Source organism: Nelumbo lutea, chromosome 4 (assembly GCF_056320005.1).
Source record: "Nelumbo lutea isolate HS-2025 chromosome 4, American lotus-T2T, whole genome shotgun sequence".
In the NCBI taxonomy this organism is placed as follows: Eukaryota; Viridiplantae; Streptophyta; class Magnoliopsida; order Proteales; family Nelumbonaceae; genus Nelumbo; species Nelumbo lutea.
The window spans coordinates 66,861,153-66,879,684 of record NC_142687.1 but is presented as its reverse complement, the minus strand read 5'-3'; the positions used below and the strand labels follow the sequence as shown (position 1 = coordinate 66,879,684).

Below are 18,532 nucleotides of genomic sequence, written 5' to 3'. Positions count from 1 at the left end.
TTGAGCTTCACCGATGCGGTCTATATACGTGATCACACTAGGCCACAGGATGAGGCGCACTACGCCCACGACGAGATGTGTCATCTCCACAGCACACTATTGGTCACCGTCCTCAAGAACAATAGTGCCAACACAAAACGACATGGCATGCCGAACACGACGGATGTACTGTCTCCACACAAAACCTTTGATCGACAATACCCTTAATTTGACTTCATTCACCCCTAAGTCCTTCTGCCTTGTCACATGAACCCATCGCTTTCCATGGCAAACCCCCAAAGTTGCGATGCTAACTCACATCGGAGGACGGTGACCATAGTCTTATCCCCATTCAAAGTTGCGATGCTAACTCACATCGGAGAGAAAGGACAGGGTGTCACACTGAGCTCTAGTCGCTCGCATATGTACATGAACAAGAAATGGAGCAAAAACATAGATGATACGTCTCTTGAGGCTCGTGTCCATTGTGATGCACAACATCAGCTAGCTGCTCAAAAAAATATCCTAGAAACATGGAGGCTAATGGAAATTGATGACCTTCGGCAGCCATCACGGCAAGAGGGACCAAAACTGTACGGAGACCATAGTCAGGTAAGCCCTGGAAAGAAAAAACACGATGCAAGATATAAAATAAATGCTGCAAGTTGACATTGACTCTCTCCTCAATGCGCCGTTACATCTCCTCTGTTGTTAGACTCAAACCAATAAGCAACCCACGCTTCCAGTGGCATTTTACCACACGCAGTCGATTGATCTATTTGAGACTTAAACTCTGCAATCTTTGATAATAGCTCCTCATAGAGCCCCGATATTTTGGTAAGAACTCAGGAAATTGCAGATGGTGAGCAGACACCATCCCACCAAAAAGGCGACGACATCTTCAACGATGATTGTGAACTCACCGAATGCACCCACAAATGTGTGGGTACGGTAGCACTAGTGGTCCAACAAAGGTTTTACATAACTAACTCCCTCTTTACCAGGGAGATCTAGAAAGCAATCCACAAAGCGGAGAAGGATGGCATCCTTCAATAGCTGACAAAACATGGGGTTTTCTAATACGTAACGTACCCGACAAGAATAACTATTGGGTGATTTTGAGCTATCAGTCTGGGTTCCTGACATTTGAACGACATCGATCGATTCAGTCGACCGTAGAGACACATCAATTCAGAGCCATCAACGTCATCGAATGCACCACCCTCACCCCTGGCCATCGGCATTAGAGGCCATAAACACCTTCCCCCATCAGCCACCATGGCCGCTTCCCGCTTAGATAGCATTTCTTCTGTATCGACTTCCCTAACAAAATCAGCGAAGGGGCACTCAGATTTCTTCTGGCGAGGAGCCATGATTGACAAACAAAAGTGAAGCTAAAAATTGGAAAAGCTAGAAAGGAGGGATTACAGGAAGACAATGATCACACAGAGAGCAAATCGCCTAAGAATAACGAGAGCACACGATAAGTAGCGCGCATGGGCATACCACCCTTTTATAGGAATCCACATGTGTTGGGAATGGCAAACATCGTTGGGGAAGAAGAACAAGCATGATTACGGTCCTTCATCCGACACTTAATGAGAAAAAAATGTATACAAATTTACAAATATACCCTCTAGAGGGTGGGACAGAACGATGCATTAATTTAAAAGAAGCACCATGTCAGCAACCGCCATCTTTAAAGTAATATATCACATCTGGGCCACATGCACAAATGGACTGCACTTAAGAGGATACGACGGTTAAGAAAATCGCTAATAATGACTGCCACATCATCGACACCCAATGTCTTCCTTGCCCCTCAACGGTAACCGAATGTGAACAGCCACCCAGTCTACCATTATTAACTAGCATTGCGTATGCACAACATAATCTCAACATACAAGAGAATGAATGACCATACTCGACATTTCTTTGCTTCTCAATGCATAAAGACCCAACAAGCCACCCTCTTTGTACCGATTCATTACAAAACCTCAGGGAAAATTTAAGGACGAAATGCTTATCGATAAGTAGGAGAGGCTAATGTAGGTATATGGTGATCGCTCAAACCATCAAAGTATAGAAGATATCAAATTGATACCGCATGGACGCCTGTGATGAGTTCATAGCTTATCGGTTAGCTTCGATGAGCGTACAACTATCGAACATCTGCAATTGACATATGATCTAACGCACATTCGTGATAAACTTGTACTTGACACAAGCCAAGATAAACATTAGCTAATATTAATCCACAACAAAGTTCAAATGTATGCGGTTTTACGATAATCTTTGAATGCACGTGGCTCTGTAATAATCCTCGGATACACGCGGTTCTGCGATAAACTTTGGATATGTACGGTCTTGCGATGAACCCGAAACCATTACAAAACTGCGGGTCACTATGAACCAAAGTTAAATATCGGCTACACGTGCAACTTTAAGTTACGCACATGATGAGGCACCATGTAGGTTAAGTAAAAATGCACCCCTAAGCAATGATGTCACCAGCGACATGTCGGTTAAGTAGGTCACAAAAGGAAGTAGCACACGCGTGTTATTAGAGTCCTTAGATGAAATGAAAGTTTGCCCTTGAGAGATCTCATAGGATGTATGGTAAAACCCTAGCAAAGCTCCTTAATAACTGGCAACGAATCTAATATTCCCTTTCCTAATGGGAATCAAACAATTTTGACTCCTTCCTTTTAGGACATCGGAATCCCTTCTTATAAATGAAGGTCCTACTCATAGTGAATTCATTCATTCAATCATTGGATCATCCAATCACTCTACTCGGTTGTCTAATCACTCCCGTTTGCCCTAGCTTCCTAGTTGATTCCCTGCCTTTGGTCTTCCTTTGTCTCTCAAGGAGACCACTCCCGTGTAGTTCAACGCCCAAGTCGAATAGTTCAAAATAAATGTCGCCCAAGTCGAATAGTTCAACGCCCCCTTTACAACTTTCATCTTAGGCTCAAGAAAACAATAAATGATAGACTACTTATACTACTTGTATAAACACAGAAGCTCCTACCCTTCAATAACATCATACGAACCACCTTCCCCTAATGCCACTAGGACTGGGGCCAGAAACCCTTGCCACAATCTTTCGCCTTCGCCTTCTCAAACTACGCTAGCAACTCTGTAGTATCAAGAGTTTGTACGTAGGTAATAAATGACCATACTTCTTGAACAAATTGCTTCTACCTATGAGGAGCATTGCAATTCTAATATCGACAAAACCCCAACAAGAAAACCAAAAAAACCCGATCCCACATGTGCCACAAATCTCCCATGCATCAAGATCAACATAACTGAGTGACGGTCCATCTACCTCAAATGATTAATCCAAACCAGTAGATGTTGACCAACCGCTTAAGAAGACGATAAGCCAGCAAAACTTCTATCCATAAGCAAGGGGACTAATAATCTATTGAAGACAAGAAAATAACAATAATGCAAGGAACCCATTTGTCCTTACACTATCCAAGTCATACCTAGTAGCATCACCAACAATTCACATAAACCCGACTCCCCAACCAAGAAGATAGATATTCCATACTATAAACTAAACACGAATTCTTTTCTTGCCCTTCACCACCACTCTGCTCCCAACAGAGAGCAAAGCCCCTAATCTCAATTCGAAAGGAAAAACGTGAAATCACCATACCCACTTTAACTCAAGTTAGGCATCATATTGCAATAGGTGAAAGAATAAAAAAATCTTTTTTATTGATAGAAAAACTTCTATCAATAAGAAGGGGGCTGATTGTAAGTACATGTAATTCAACATTGCAAAATTTACAATGGGTACAAATACACAAATTCAACTTATGATGAGGACTGTGATAATGGAAAATAAGTCACTAACACAGTTGCAAAGTCCAATGATCTTTAGCTGCAATAGATTCCCTCAAGGGTCACTCGCACTTGGGATATGTTAAATATGTGATCCGGTTAGTACTACAAAATCAAAGTACGTCCCCTTGCTCTATGAGGAGACGTAGTGACTCATTTATCTGTAGTTGCCAATTTATCTAGACATGTCACCATCTTGAAGGAACTTTGTTTCCAACACGTGATTGTGGAAAAACTCTTGGAGGATGTAGCCAAGATGTACCACATCAGAATCCCAAGGGAAGAGGAAATCCTAGTCGCAGAAGATCCTCAATGGACACATTGCAAAGTCCCATTAAAGTTTACCCAATAAAGGCTAGAGAATTGTGTAAAAGTTCTTATTTGGACATTTCTCCTTATGACTTTGGGATCTCCTCTATAAAAAGAAGAGGCCCGAGAGCCCACACACGAGACTTATCTTTGAATTCTTGGCTTTTCCAACCTCTCAAGTCCTCTTGCTCCCTATTACTTGAATTCTTGGCATTTCTCATCATTAGTGATTTGCAATAATCTTCTTCCTTCAAGGAGACCACCGTTTTCTACCTCACCGTCCCACTTACATTAGAATGTCTAGTTACTTCCTTGATCATGAAGATGGTTCCTTTTCCTCAACACCTCGACCTCATGCCTCAGGGCTGGGACCTCGGCCACAGAAGAATCTCGGCTGGAGGTGATGGGTGGTGGGGTCCTGTAGGAGCTTACCCTCGAGGAGTTCAGGAGCTTATAGCATTTAGGGTCAGAGTCAAAATAAAACATGGTGACGAGGTGTTTACCTAAAAAAAGATGAATGTTGGAAAATTCTAAGGAAGGCGAGTAAGACGAGGGCTTTGGAAGCAAAGGTCATTTGAAGGCAAAGCGATTGGTAGGAAATGGTGGGGAAAAACGTGACTAAGGCCCCTATTTAAAGAAAAATGAACGGCCCAGATTGCCCCCAAACCAATGGCTGCAGAACAATCGCCTTTACAGCCCTATCCACCAACCGACATGCGTCACTCACCTCGAGAAGACGAAACGACACTATGCGAGCTGACTGGTCCTCTCGCCACACTCGCTCGTCCACCAGCGATGTTGAACCAGCAAATGCATGACCCAACTCGCCCGACTCCCATTTCATCTACGGACGCGGTGCCATGACCCGTCGTGGATATGGCTATGGTCTGCCAGATTGAAAACTCATGTCGCGCATGGTCTACACCTGTCATTGAGACCCATCTCCCTCATGGTTTGCGGACTGACAATGGCGAGTCCCATCCAGCAAATGGATAAGTCACAAGCTCGAGCCACCTTAGCCGAGGCCAAGGCCTCCACGGATTTATCTCCTCACTGATAAGAAAACAGGGCAGGGGGGCAAGATTCCCCCTCGTCCATCTCCAAAACAGATTTCTCTCCTTGCGGACCCAATCAAGGCGTGCACGAAACAGAGCTCGATGGGCTCCCTGGAACCAATAGCGTGGAGTCACCTAGCGACCTCGGATGACCGAACTCCTCGCGTATGAACTGCATCCGAACCGTATGAGGTCAACTACCTTCAGACAGCCTCAAGTATAATTAGGAGCTAATCCCCTCAAGGTAAAGGACTAGAACTTAGACTTAAGAACAAGCACTTGAGAACATTTAGCTTCCTTTGTGACCTCGTCTGAGTGTTCACACCTCAGACCTCGTCCACTTCATACAACCCCCATACTAACTTGACTGTTGGAGTCTCCGCCTCGGGTACCAACCCAGGGCTTCTGACATTTTCCTCCATTCACTCTGTGCAGGACTGACCTACTAGTCCTCGGACACTCCGGACCTCGGACTCCTCAACCGCACCTTGGCACCTTGGCTTGGAGGCAAATTGATAGTGTTGCCCTCAACCCATTTTGACCGGCAATACTAGAAAAACCAAAAGATTATTTTTCTTGTGAAATTCCAATATTTGGAGATTGAGAGGAAGTAAATGGAACTTTTAAGATGTCTCTGGGTTAACAGGATCTTATTGTGAGTAGTGGATAGTAATGAACTTTGCAGTGGTAATTAAAAAAGAAGACACAATTTTCGACCTTGTCTCTTATAGTGTGGCAAAATTTTGGTTGAGTAAATGAGTTCTTTAAGAAAAACTACTTTTCATACTAACTAGAATGAAAATCAATTAAGTGAGTTCTGAGTGGACCAACACACAACAAAAATGGTAGCTAAGAATCCCTTCTAACAAATGATTAAAACAAACTAGACTTACAATTTTGACTACTTTATTGCCATGTTAACATATAACTTATCATCTGTCGTTTTACTAAGAAGGAAAAACAAATTGTAAATGTTTTGTTAGCTAATAGTGTTGGCATATGAAACATTTAAAGGAGTAGACTGTCACCACCCAAACAAGGGTGTTGACCCCAAGAGATTTATTTCAAGATTACAAAACAGCCCAAAACAAATTGTCCCTGAAGGTTACATGCTTTGCCAAAGTATCAACTATTCCATTTGCTAATCTCGTTGTCTACCTAAACAAATTGTACCTGAAGGTTCCTTGCTTTGCCAAAGTATCAGCTATTCCATAAGTTGTCTATGCGTCCAGAACACCCAAGTTGTTTGATTGCATCAACCCAATTAATAGTTCAGAATCCCCTTCTACCTCAATTTTGTGAAAGCCCCACTGCTATATCATGGCCCATGGTTATCAATACTCCCAAGTATTGAACTGCTATATCATTGCCCATGGCCCCACTGCTGTATCTAATGTAGAATTTGATAACCACCAAATTACAGTTAACAGTAGAATTTCATCAAAAATGCCCTCCCAATGTTTAGAGATTCATTGATCCCAATAAAACAGGTAATGCAGTATGGAAATCCCATATGTGCCAGGCAATTCTAGAGCCTAGTCTAGAAACTCAACCACAAAAAATAGCAAAAACATCTTAAATATCCTTGATCCTTAGAAGCTTTCTGCCTAAACAAAACTACCATAAATAATAGGATTCAATAGAAAATAATTCTCTACTTCATGTGTTAAACCAGCCTAAAACTTTTATAATTAAAAAGGATAAGAAATTATATCCAAGGACATGTGGCATCTAGATTCTCTCAAATTCAACATTTCATGCTCTTGATGAAAACCAAAAATTAAATTGGCATTTTGGAAAAGGATTGCAGCTCAAAAGGTTTACACAGTCTTCCTATGAATCAGACTTTGATATCTCTTCAGTGTCTGAATAATGACTACACTCATGCCTCCTGTTCAGAATAGATAGTTTCTCTCCTCCTCTAAAGATATAGAGATATTGTTTCCAAAAATTATATCGAAGGACAGGTGATGCAGCCTTACCCTCTGCACATATAGAGAGGTTGTTCCAAAAAATACATGAGGTAGAAAAATAAAATAGTGTTGTTAATTAGTAGAATTATAACAAATAGTTCTTCTCCTCCTCAATCCTTCTCTTGCAAGGTTAATTGCCACCAGATTAGCAGATCTAGAAAACTAACATGTTGACGTTTGGTGTGGCTAAGGATTTCAATAGCCACAATAACTATTGTCTTTTGGTATGACTGCTATGACTCAACAGTCACAATTATTCTACCAAAACTGTTGCATTTATTTTGACTCCTCCATTTCTGCCCCTCCTTTTTTTTGCCAAAATTTTAGGGACCATGTTCCCTATTTTCTTCTATAAAAGGGTGCCTCCTGGGGTAGTATGTGCATGGAGAGAGAGCATTAGAAAGATGAAGAGTTTGGGAGAGCTCCATCGCCATCTTCCAGCAAGATTTGCAGTCATCTATGCTTTTGAGTGATTCAAGGCTTTGTTAAAGGCATTTCGGCACTAGTAAGGTGGTCGGTTTGTAGTTCTCTCATCAAGGACATGAATAAACAAGTTTTCTTTTTTCTCCCATGGATGTAGGTTTCTTTGACTGAAGCATGTAAATCTGGTGCCATCTTTACCTTTCTTTTGGTCTTATTATTTACTTTATAATTCACATATTTCTCAATTATTTTCTTGTTTGCCATACTAATTAATCAATAATTCAGAGTTTAAATCCTAACAAATTGGTATCAGAGCATTGTTTTTTGGGATTATTTACCGATTAATTTTGTTACTAATGGCATCAATGAAGTTTGACATTGAGAAATTTGATCAATTTGTGAATTTTGGCCTATGGAAGCTCAAGATGACAGTGATTCTTATTCAGAATGGCTTGGAGAAAGCCTTGGCAGGACAAAAGAATAAGTCTGAATCCATGACTGATGAAAAGTGGGAGGAGATTGATATGAAAGCCATGTTGGCTATTCATTTGTGCTTATCTAACGAGGTTCTTCGTGAAGTTGCTAAAGAAACCTTTACAGCAGAATTGTGGATCAAGTTGGAGTCACTCTATATGACAAAGAGTGTGACCAATCGGCTTCTGTTGAAAAGTAGACTTAAAGACTGTCTTTGGGAAGGTAACTCGATTAAAACCCATCTTGATGAGTTTTTCTCGATTGTCATGGATCTACAAAATATTGATGTTGTAATTCATGATGAAGATCTGGCTATCACTCTTTTGTATTCTTTACCCACATTATATAAGCATTTTAGAGAGACCATATTGTATGGGCGTGAGGAGATTACAGTTAAAGATGTAAAGAATGCATTGTTACAACGCAAACTGATTGATAATCAACTGACCAATAAGTCAAGTAACTCTACAACCGAGGGTCTCATTGTTCAAGGCAGGCCATCTGAAAGAAGTGCTAGCAGTAAGTCAAAGGGTTGGTTTAAGTCAAAGCATCATAATTTGACTTGCAACTACTACAAAAAGAAAGGCCATGTTAAGGCTGAATGTTTCAAGCTACAAAATAAGCAGAAACATCAAGCAAATGGTGACACAAAGAAATATCCTCAAGCCGAAGCAAGTGTTGTGGCGTATGAGTCAGAGAATGATCTTCTGCTAATTGCAGATGAAGTTGAAAGGAAGGGTTCATAATGGATTATGGACTCAGGATGTTCTTACCACATGTGTCCAGGTGCGTATGCATGATGGTATTGTGAGGACATTAAATGAAGTCCATCACGTTCTTGATCTAAAAAAGAACCTGATTTCTTTGGGTACACTCGACTCTAGGGGTTGCAGATATTCAGCTGAAGGTGGAGTTCTTAAGGTAACCAAAGGTGCTTTAGTAGTTATGAAAGCTAACAAGGTTGGTAGATTATATGTATTGTAGGGAAGTACTGTGATAGAATCTTCTGCTTTGGTCCCGTCATCCATGTCCGAGGAAGATCTTACAAAGATGTGGCATATGAGTAAGAAAGGGATGACTTCTTTGAGCAAGCAGAACTTACTTTGTGGGCATGTCACATGTACTCTTGAATTCTGTGAACATTGTGTGTTTGGTAAACACAAAGAGGTTAGCTTTGCTAAAGGGGTACATAGGACCAAAGGTACACTTGATTACATCCATTCAGATTTATGGGGCCCTTCTCGTGTTTCTTCGAAGGGTGGACCAAATTATCTTCTGACATTCATCGATGATTTCTCCAGAAAGGTATGGGTGTATTTTTTCAAAAATAAAAATGATGTATTTGGAGTCTTCTTGTAGTGGAAAACTATGATCGAGAAGCAGATAGGGAGGCAGATTAAAAGGTTGAGGACTAATAATGGGCTCGAGTTTTTTGAGTTTGACTTTACAAATTATTGTTTAAAGGAAGGTATCGTTAGACATCGCACCTATGTTGGTCGACCACAACAGAACGATGTGGTAGAGCGGATGAACCACACACTCTTGGAAAAGGCTCATTGCATGTTTCCAATGCAAGTTTGGATAAGTCCTTTTGGGCCGAGGCAGTTTCCACGGCAGCATATATGGTGAACTGATCTTTGCATTCAACTCTCGAGGCTAAGACTCCATTTGAGATTTGGTCAGGTACTCCTACTGACTATTCATCTTTAAGAATTTTTTGTTGTCTTGCTTATACTCATGTTAATGATGGAAAGTTAGAACCTAGAGCCAAGAAATGTATCTTTATGGGCTATGGCTCCGATGTAAAGGGTTAGAAGTAATATTGCCCTTTGAACAAGAAAATTATTATTAGTCGTGATGTTATATTTGCTTAATCACACATGTTATCTCCAAGGAAGGAGGATTCTGTTGCTGGTGATTCAGGTACATTACAGGATGCCCAGATGCAGGTGGAGGTGGAGGCCAGTCCATCTTTACAACCTTCTCAGTCTATTTCAGATGAGCCGGTAACATTGGGTGATGTTTAGCCCAGTCAGGAGTCACACATTATTGCCAAAGATAGACCAAGGTGACAGACAAGTGTTAGACAGTTTTGTATGCCCTTAGCTTCAATCAAAATGATGTACTTTATGAGTTTATTGTAAATGAATAAAAGTGCATATTTGATTCATGTTCCCTTGGTATGTTTCTGTGTAATACCCTTAAACTGGACACTTAATGAGACTCGTGTTAGTTGATGAACCTACAATTTATCTATAATTTTTTAGGACTTTAGCATTGATTTTTATGTTGGTTTTATTAATTTTTGCCTTAATTTAGCTTAATGCTAAGAATAGGTTTCAAGGGTAATTAATTCAAGAAAATGAAGGAAAAAGGCAAGAAAAGAAGGTTCAAAAAGACAAATCCAGCCCAACCCGGTTGTGGAAGCAAGAGAGAGCACTTCGGCCCAAGAAGAGCAAGTGAATTCCTTGAGAAAACCCAAAAAAAGAAAACCTAGCTAAGAGTAGAATTTGGCCCAGCAAAGAAGGCCCATTCTCAGCCCTAAAGAGCAACTCAATGTATAGCTATCATGTGCTAAGAGAGAGCCTAAGTGCAGCCCAAATAGCATCCCTTAGGAGGCTTTCAAGAGAGCTCTAGAAAGCTCAAGAAAGGGGTGTAAGAGAGCTCTAGAGGCTTCAGGAAGGGGTAAGAGCCCGCTTGAAAAACTATATAAGGAGGCCTCTAAGAGGGGGGAGAGGTGTTCAATTGCTTGAGAGGAAGGCTCTCCCACTCTTAGAGGTTCGGCCACCTTGAGAGAAGAGAAGAAAAGAAGGTTAGGCACAAGGAAGAAGAAGAAGGGCTGAAGGAAGTTCAAGACAAGCAAGCTAGAAGAGAGGTGAGTTCGAAATTGGGGGTTTGTGATTCAAAGATCATTTGTAATAACTCAATTGTAGTTTCATTCTCCTTTAATTTGAATTCTGTTTCTTTGTTATATTTTCTTTCTTCTTTCTCCTTCCATTCTTCCTTGATGTATTTCAGCTTGTAAAATTTCAGTTCAGCAATCTAATTCTTTTTTATTCATTCGAATGGTCATGAATTGTACTTGGAGTTTCTTGAATAAGGGGGTTATTGTAGATTAATTTGGCCAACTAACCTTCAAAACTCAAATATAAGATTGCAAGATCTGAATTGCTTGAAAGAGAATTCAGATCTGCAATTTTCAGATTGGCCGAATCGATCTAAAGCTTGGAATTCCTAGAGTGCTTGAGAGAGACTCTAGGAATTCAGATCTACTATTCAAGAACTGAATTGGATGCAAGTTTAGAGATAACTTGCACAATTCAATTGGTGATCAATTCAGTTTTGAATTGATGCCTTAGAAGTGTTTGAAGAAATGCATGCGCTTGAGAGAGGTTGTTCATGACCTTGGGGTTTCATCAAACCAAGGTTCAATTATGATTTATTCGAATGATCCAAATTGATAGATTGCTAAATTCTGAGATTGAAATTTACTGCTTACTCTTCTAACCTGATTTGAAGACAATTCGAATAATGATTTAGATAGATTTTAATTTAGGATTTTTAACTTTCATTAAAGTTTTGATTTATTTGTTAATCAGATAAGAAGTACTCAATTTAGTATTGATACTTGTTTCCTAAATCCTCGTGGAAATGATACTTCACTCACTACTTTATTACTTGAACAGCTAGTGCACTTGCTAGTGTCATAGTGAGCCACACATCAAGTTTTGGTGCCGTTGTCGGGGATTTAGGGAAGCAATATCAGGAAACATTGGGCATTCTTAATCTGGTCTCAGTCATCATTGCATTCATAGAAGGTTTTAATTACTTCATTTTACATTTTAGCCTTGAATGCAACAGTTGTACTGATTTAATTATGTTTCTTCTTTCTTCAGTAGATTACTTCATTTCCTTGTTTCAGTTTCATTTTAATAAAGATGGATTTCATTTCCTTTCAATCTTGGTGTTGTTACATTCAAAAAGAAAAAAAAAAGAAAAATTCATAACAACATAAGTTTTGCAGATCTGAGTTGCATTCGACACTCAGATCAGCAGAACTCAGACCTGTAGCACTCTGCCGAAAAGACTTAGTTAGTTTGTGTTTCAGCCTTTTATTTTATTTTATTTTATTTTTTTCATTACAAAAAGAAAGAAAAAAATATAAAGTGAAAAGGAGAGAAAAAAAAAGAGATCATATGAACAATAAGAGGGGCAATTGAGAATTCAGATCAGCACTCAGATCTGAGTTCAGATCTGAATTCTGCTACAGCAGGCCTGCAACAGCTCATATCTGAATTCTTCTTAACACAAATCTGAACTTATGCAAATTTGCGGTGAATTGGGTGTCATAACCACCCTAATTTACCCTAGGACACTTCTGCTACTCCTCAAAGGCAATTTGGTAGTAATGACTAAAGGTAAGGCAATTGAGAATTCAGATCCAAACTCAGACTTGAGTTCAGATCTAAATTATATTGTTACAGATCTGAATTCCTCTGATACATCCACCCTATGATACATCAAACCTGCCTCAAGGGTGAATGGATAGCAAAGAATGAGTGAAATTCAAATTTGAAATGCAGTTGATATGGATAGCAAAGAACTGGTTTTTAATTTTGCATCTTAGAATTTAGATTTGAATGCAGAAGCTTTCATTACTGATGAAGTTGGTCTTCTTTCCTAATGCTGAATTGCTTCATCTTTGGTTCCTGTTTTAGTTTAGGTAGTTTAGTTGATTGCTGGTTTTGTTTATCAAAAATTTCATTACTGATTTCTTTAACTATTAGCTGATTTCAGTTCTATACAAATCTGCATATAGTATTCTTCATTATTGATATTACTACTCTATTTTTTTCCATTGCTGATTTGTTTGGTTTTGATTACTGTTTTAGTGATGCTAGTTTAGCTGGTTTTTTGGTTCTATATAGCTCATAAAAATAGGGGAGTTCAAATCTGTACACAGTAGATTTCAGTACTGAAATCAAAAATCAGATCTGAGCAAACCGGAAAAAAAAAAGAGATTTTGTTCAGTAGTATAGTTGCATTACTGCTTTGTATTTTATTTCATCTCAAAAGAAAAAAAAAATCAGATCCCAGCAGCCACACCATGGTAAATACAGGTCTGATTTCATATGCTTTTACTACTGATTGATTTCGGTTTTGTGTAGATCTGTATACAACATGTTTCATTACTGATATCAGTGGGTTATCCTGCTGATTTGCACAGTTTTAGTATGGCTACTCTAGCTGGTGTTTGGTGATGCATAGCTCATCAAAACAGTGGGCTCAGATCTGATATTTAGTAGCCTTCCAATATGGAAATCAGACCTGAGCACAACTGTACTGTTATCAGTAGCTGCTGTTATATTTATTGCTGTTCTCAGTGGCTTCTGAGATTTCAGAGCTAATATCAATTTTGTGTAGAACTGATGTCTGAAATTGCTATCTCACAATCCTTTGTACATTGATTTCATTTTTGTGTATTGACCTTCAGTAGCACAAAATAGCCTTTTAATATGAAGATCAGACCTGAACACAATCACTGCTAATCCGCATTTGGCTGTCCTCAGTAGCTTCTAAGATTTCAAATCTGATTTCAGAACTGTATATTACTGTTCTTAGTAGCTATTGAGATTTCAGCTCTCAACAGTTCAGATCTATTTCAGCAATATAAAGAAAAGGAATTTGTAAACTGTTGTTCTACTTAGAGATTACTGAATTCAGACATGTTTGTAAATTGCTACTGAATTTTGTATATTGAATAAGATGTTGATCTGCTTCTAGTTAGCTGCATTTATTTATTTTAGGATGTAGGTTTGTATATTCCAATACTTCACTATACATTTTCAGTTGTAATAAGGTTAGTTATTTTGTGAATATTGGCTTGTTTATTACCTTGACTTTCGCAGTTTTTGACAAGCAGAGTCGAGCTGGAGGAAATCCTCTACGACCCGGAGATTGAAAGAACTCTCCGTGTCCGACTAAGAGCAGCCAAACAAGTCCAGCAAGAAGCTCAAGAAGCTCAAGAGGCTCAAGAAATGGCTGAGTAGAGGACTATGATGGACTATGCCAAACCCACTCTCACTGGAGCTGCCTCCAGCATTATCAGGCCCAATATTGCTGCTAACAACTTTGAGATCAAACCTGTCATCATACAAATGATTCAAAACATGGTGCAATTCTGTGGATTGGCCCACGAACATCCCAGTGCACACATTTCTAACTTTTTAGAAATTTGTGACACCTTCAAACACAATGGGGTAAGTGATGATGCCATTAGGTTGAGGTTATTCCCATTTTCTTTGAAGGATAATGCCAAAGCATGGCTGAATTCATTACCGGCCAGCAGTTTTCTCTCTAAATATTTTCCCCTTCTAAAACTGCTAAAATGAGGAATGACATCACTACTTTTTTCTAGCAAGAAGGGGAATCTTTATACGAGTCATGGGAACGATACAAGGAGCTGTTAAGGAGAGTTCCTCACCATGGCCTCCCCATTTGGCTACAAGTGCAGACTTTCTATAATGGTCTTACTGACTCAAATAAGACCATATTAGATGCTGTAGCCGGAGGGTCCATAAATAATAAAACTCCTGAGGTTGCCCATGCACTTATTGAGGAAATGGCAGCCAACAACTATCAATGGCATTCTGAAAGAACTCAAATTAGGAAGCAGCATGGCTTGCATAATGTTGATACTTATACGACACTATCTGCACAAATAGGAGCACTCAGTAAGAAAATAGATGAAATGCAAATAGCTGCCATGCATGTGCAGCCTCTTAATTGTGAATTGTGTGGGGGAGGCCACATCAGTACTGACTGCCAAGTTGGCAATCAGTTTAGGCCATCTACTGAACAAGTTGACTATGTCAACAATTCGTCAAGACAACAGGGTTATCAGAGTCACCATACTTTTCATCCAGGATGGAGGGGACATTCAAACCAGTCCTGGCCAAATCAGCATACTTCCAAGTTGTTCCACCAGACTTATCATCAGCCTGAACCAAAGTCAAATTTGGAGGAACTTATGACAAAATTTATAGTAGGTGCAGAAACCAGGTTCCAAAACTAGGAAGCCTCAATCAAAAACCTGGAAAACCAAGTGGGGCAATTGGCACAATTAATCTCTTCCAAACTGTTGGGAACTCTTCCAAGCAACACTGAAGTGAATCCACGAGAGCAGGTACAAACTATTACCTTAAGGAATGGAAAAGAGTTGCCCGAGGTAGAAAAGAAGAATTGGGCTGAACCCAAGGCAGAAACAAGCCTTGGGACCGGACAACAGAAGACGGAACAACCAGAAGCACAACAAGGGATGCACCAGTAGCCACAAGTTCCATTCCCTAACAGGCTCAAGCAACAAAAATTGGAAAAGGAATTTGGTAAGTTTCTTGAAATATTTAAAAGTTTACATATTAATATTCCTTTTGCTGATGCTTTAGCCCAGATGCCACACTATGCAAGGTTTTTGAAGGAATTATTGGCAAACAAAAGGAAACTGGGAGATGTGGCTACAGTTGCTTTAAATGAGGAATGTTCTGCTATCCTTTTGAACAAGCTACCTCAGAAACTCAAAGATCCAGGGAGTTTCACTATTCCTTGTACCATTGGCAGTTTAAAATTTGAAAAAGCTTTATGTGACCTAGGAGCTAGCATCAATTTAATGCCATATTCTATCTTCAAGAAATTGGGGTTGAATGAACCCCAACCCACTAGAGTGGCATTACAATTGGCTGATAGATCCATTAGACATCCTAGGGGGATCATAGAAGATGTGTTAGTTAAAGTTGACAAATTCATTTTTCCAGTTGATTTCATTGTGTTAGACATGCAAGAAAATGTGGAGGTCCCGCTTATCCTAGGGAGACCTTTCCTGGCTACTAGGAAAGCAATGATTGATGTCCAACAAGGACAACTCAACCTTAAGATACAAGATGAGGAGATAATTTTTAAAATGTCTGATGCTATGAAACATGCACCCTCTAGTGATGATTCTTGTTTTATGATTGATGCCATTGAATTGACAATTGATGAATGCTTCCAAGTAAGTAGAATAACTGATCCTCTTGAACTCTGCTTCCAGCAGGGAGAACTTGAAGAAGGAGAAAATGAAGAAATAAATCTCATGATAACATACCTGAATGATAAGCCTCAATTCAAGGGAAAGGGGTTTCTTAAATTAGAGAACTTAGGCAAATTGCCTGGACCATCAGGTAAGCCATCACCCCAAGAACCCCCACCCTTGAATTGAAGCAATTACCATCCCATTTAGAGTATGATTTCCTTGAGGAACCATCAGATCTCCCCGTGATAATTTTCGCAGCACTGAATCCTTTACAAAGAGAAAAATTATTAAGAGTGCTGCGGGAACACAAAAATGCTATAGCTTGGAAGGTAGAAGATATCAAAGGCATTAATCCATCAATCTGCACTCACAGAATTTTGATGGAAGAGGACAGTAAGCCTTCCGTTCAGCCCCAAAGGCGCCTGAACCCCAACATGAAAGAAGTGGTAAAGGCTGAAATAATTAAGTTGTTAGATGCTGGGATCATTTATCCTATTTTTGATAGTTCTTGGGTAAGCCCTGTGCAAGTTGTGCCCAAGAAAGGGGGTATGACTGTTGTTCCAAATGAGAAAAATGAACTCATCCCACTAGAACCGTCACCGAATGGCGTGTGTGTATTGACTATAGAAAATTAAATGAAGCCACCCGGAAGGACCATTTCCCTCTCCCATTTATGGACCAAATGTTGGAGAGGCTAGTCGGGCATGAGTATTATTCTTTCTTGGATGGATATTCAGGGTATAACCAGGTACCAATTGCACCAAAAGATCAAGAAAATACCAGTTTTACTTGCCCATATGGAACCTTTGCATACCGAATGATGCCCTTTGGGTTATGCAATGCCCCAGCAACCTTTCAGCCATGTATGATGTTTATATTTTCGAGATCTTTATGGATGATTTTTCAGTTTTTGGCTCTTCGTTTGATGCATGTTTGAATAATCTGGAATAGGTGCTTACTAGATGCAACGAAACACATCTTGTGTTGAATTGGGAGAAATGTCATTTTATGGTGCAAGAAGGCATAGTGCTTGGACACAAGATCTCGCAAAGAGGTATAGAAGTCGACAAGGCCAAGGTGGAGACAATTGAAAAACTGCCACCCCCAACATCTATTCGTTCTTTGAGAAGTTTCTTAGGACATGTCGGATTCTATAGGAGGTTTATTAAGGATTTCTCAAAAATTGCCAAGCCATTATCTACCTTGCTTCAAAAAGAAGTGACTTTTGAATTTTCAACTAAATGCCTTCATGCTTTCAACATCTTGAAAGACAAATTGATCCATGCACCTACCATGGTAGCACCAAATTGGACCCTCCCATTTGAATTAATGTGTGATGCGAGTGATTCTGCTATAGGAGCTATTTTAGGACAAAGAATGAACAAACATTTTCAGCCAATTTACTATGCTAGTAGAACCTTGACTGGACCCCAACTCAATTACACCACCACAGAAAAGGAGCTGCTAGCAGTAATATTTGCACTTGACAAATTTCGTTCATATCTGATATTATCCAAGGTTGTTGTCTACACAGATCACTCGGCATTAAGGCACTTGCTTACCAAGCAAAACTCAAAACCAAGACTGATCAAGTGGATCCTTTTATTGCAAGAGTTTGATATTGAGATTAGAGACATGAAGGGTGCTGCAAACCTGGCTGTTGACCATCTCTCCCGATTGGACAAGGTAAGCTCAAAAGAGGAGATAACCAACAACATTCGAGAAGAATTTCTGGATGAGTAGTTGTACTCAATACAGAAATACTCATATCCTTGGTATGCTGATTTTGCTAATTATCTAGTTGCACAAGTCCTTCCTCCTAACCTTTCATATCAACAGAAAAAAGAAATTCCTTTCTGATGTAAAATACTATCTGTGGGAGGAACCTTTTTTGTATAAATTGTGTGCAAATCAGATCATAAGGAGATGTGTCCCTGAGGAAGAGATGGAGTCGGTACTCCAATTTTGCCATGATAAAGAAGCAGGAGGTCATTTTGGAGCTAGTCGCACTGCAACCAAGGTTTTGCAATCAGGTTTTTATTGGCCCACACTTTTCAAAGATGCCCATAGGTATGTGTCCACATGTGACAAATGCCAAAGATCGGGAAACATTTCCCGACGGAATGAAATGCCCCTTTTCAATATTTTGATATGTGAAATCTTTGATGTTTGGGGTATAGATTTCATGGGACCTTTCCCGAATTCTTTTGGGAATAAGTACATCATCGTTGCATTTGACTATGTATCCAAATGGGTAGAAGCCATGGCTTTACCCACAAATGACTCAAGAAGGGTGGTACACTTCCTAAAGAAGCTATTCTCCTGATTTGGCACTCCGCGAGCTATAATTAGTGATAGGGGAACTCACTTCTACAATAGTCAATTTGAGAGGT

General features: G+C 39.7%; 1 non-coding gene across 1 annotated transcript; it reads right to left on the bottom strand.

Annotated features, from left to right (window-relative positions):
- Window positions 1–14,456: 14,456 nt before the first annotated feature.
- On the bottom strand, window positions 14,457–14,563 carry LOC148860931 (small nucleolar RNA R71). Its single transcript, XR_016095274.1, has one exon. It is a non-coding gene; the product is annotated as a small nucleolar RNA R71 (small nucleolar RNA).
- Between the last annotated feature and the right edge of the window lie 3,969 nt (window positions 14,564–18,532).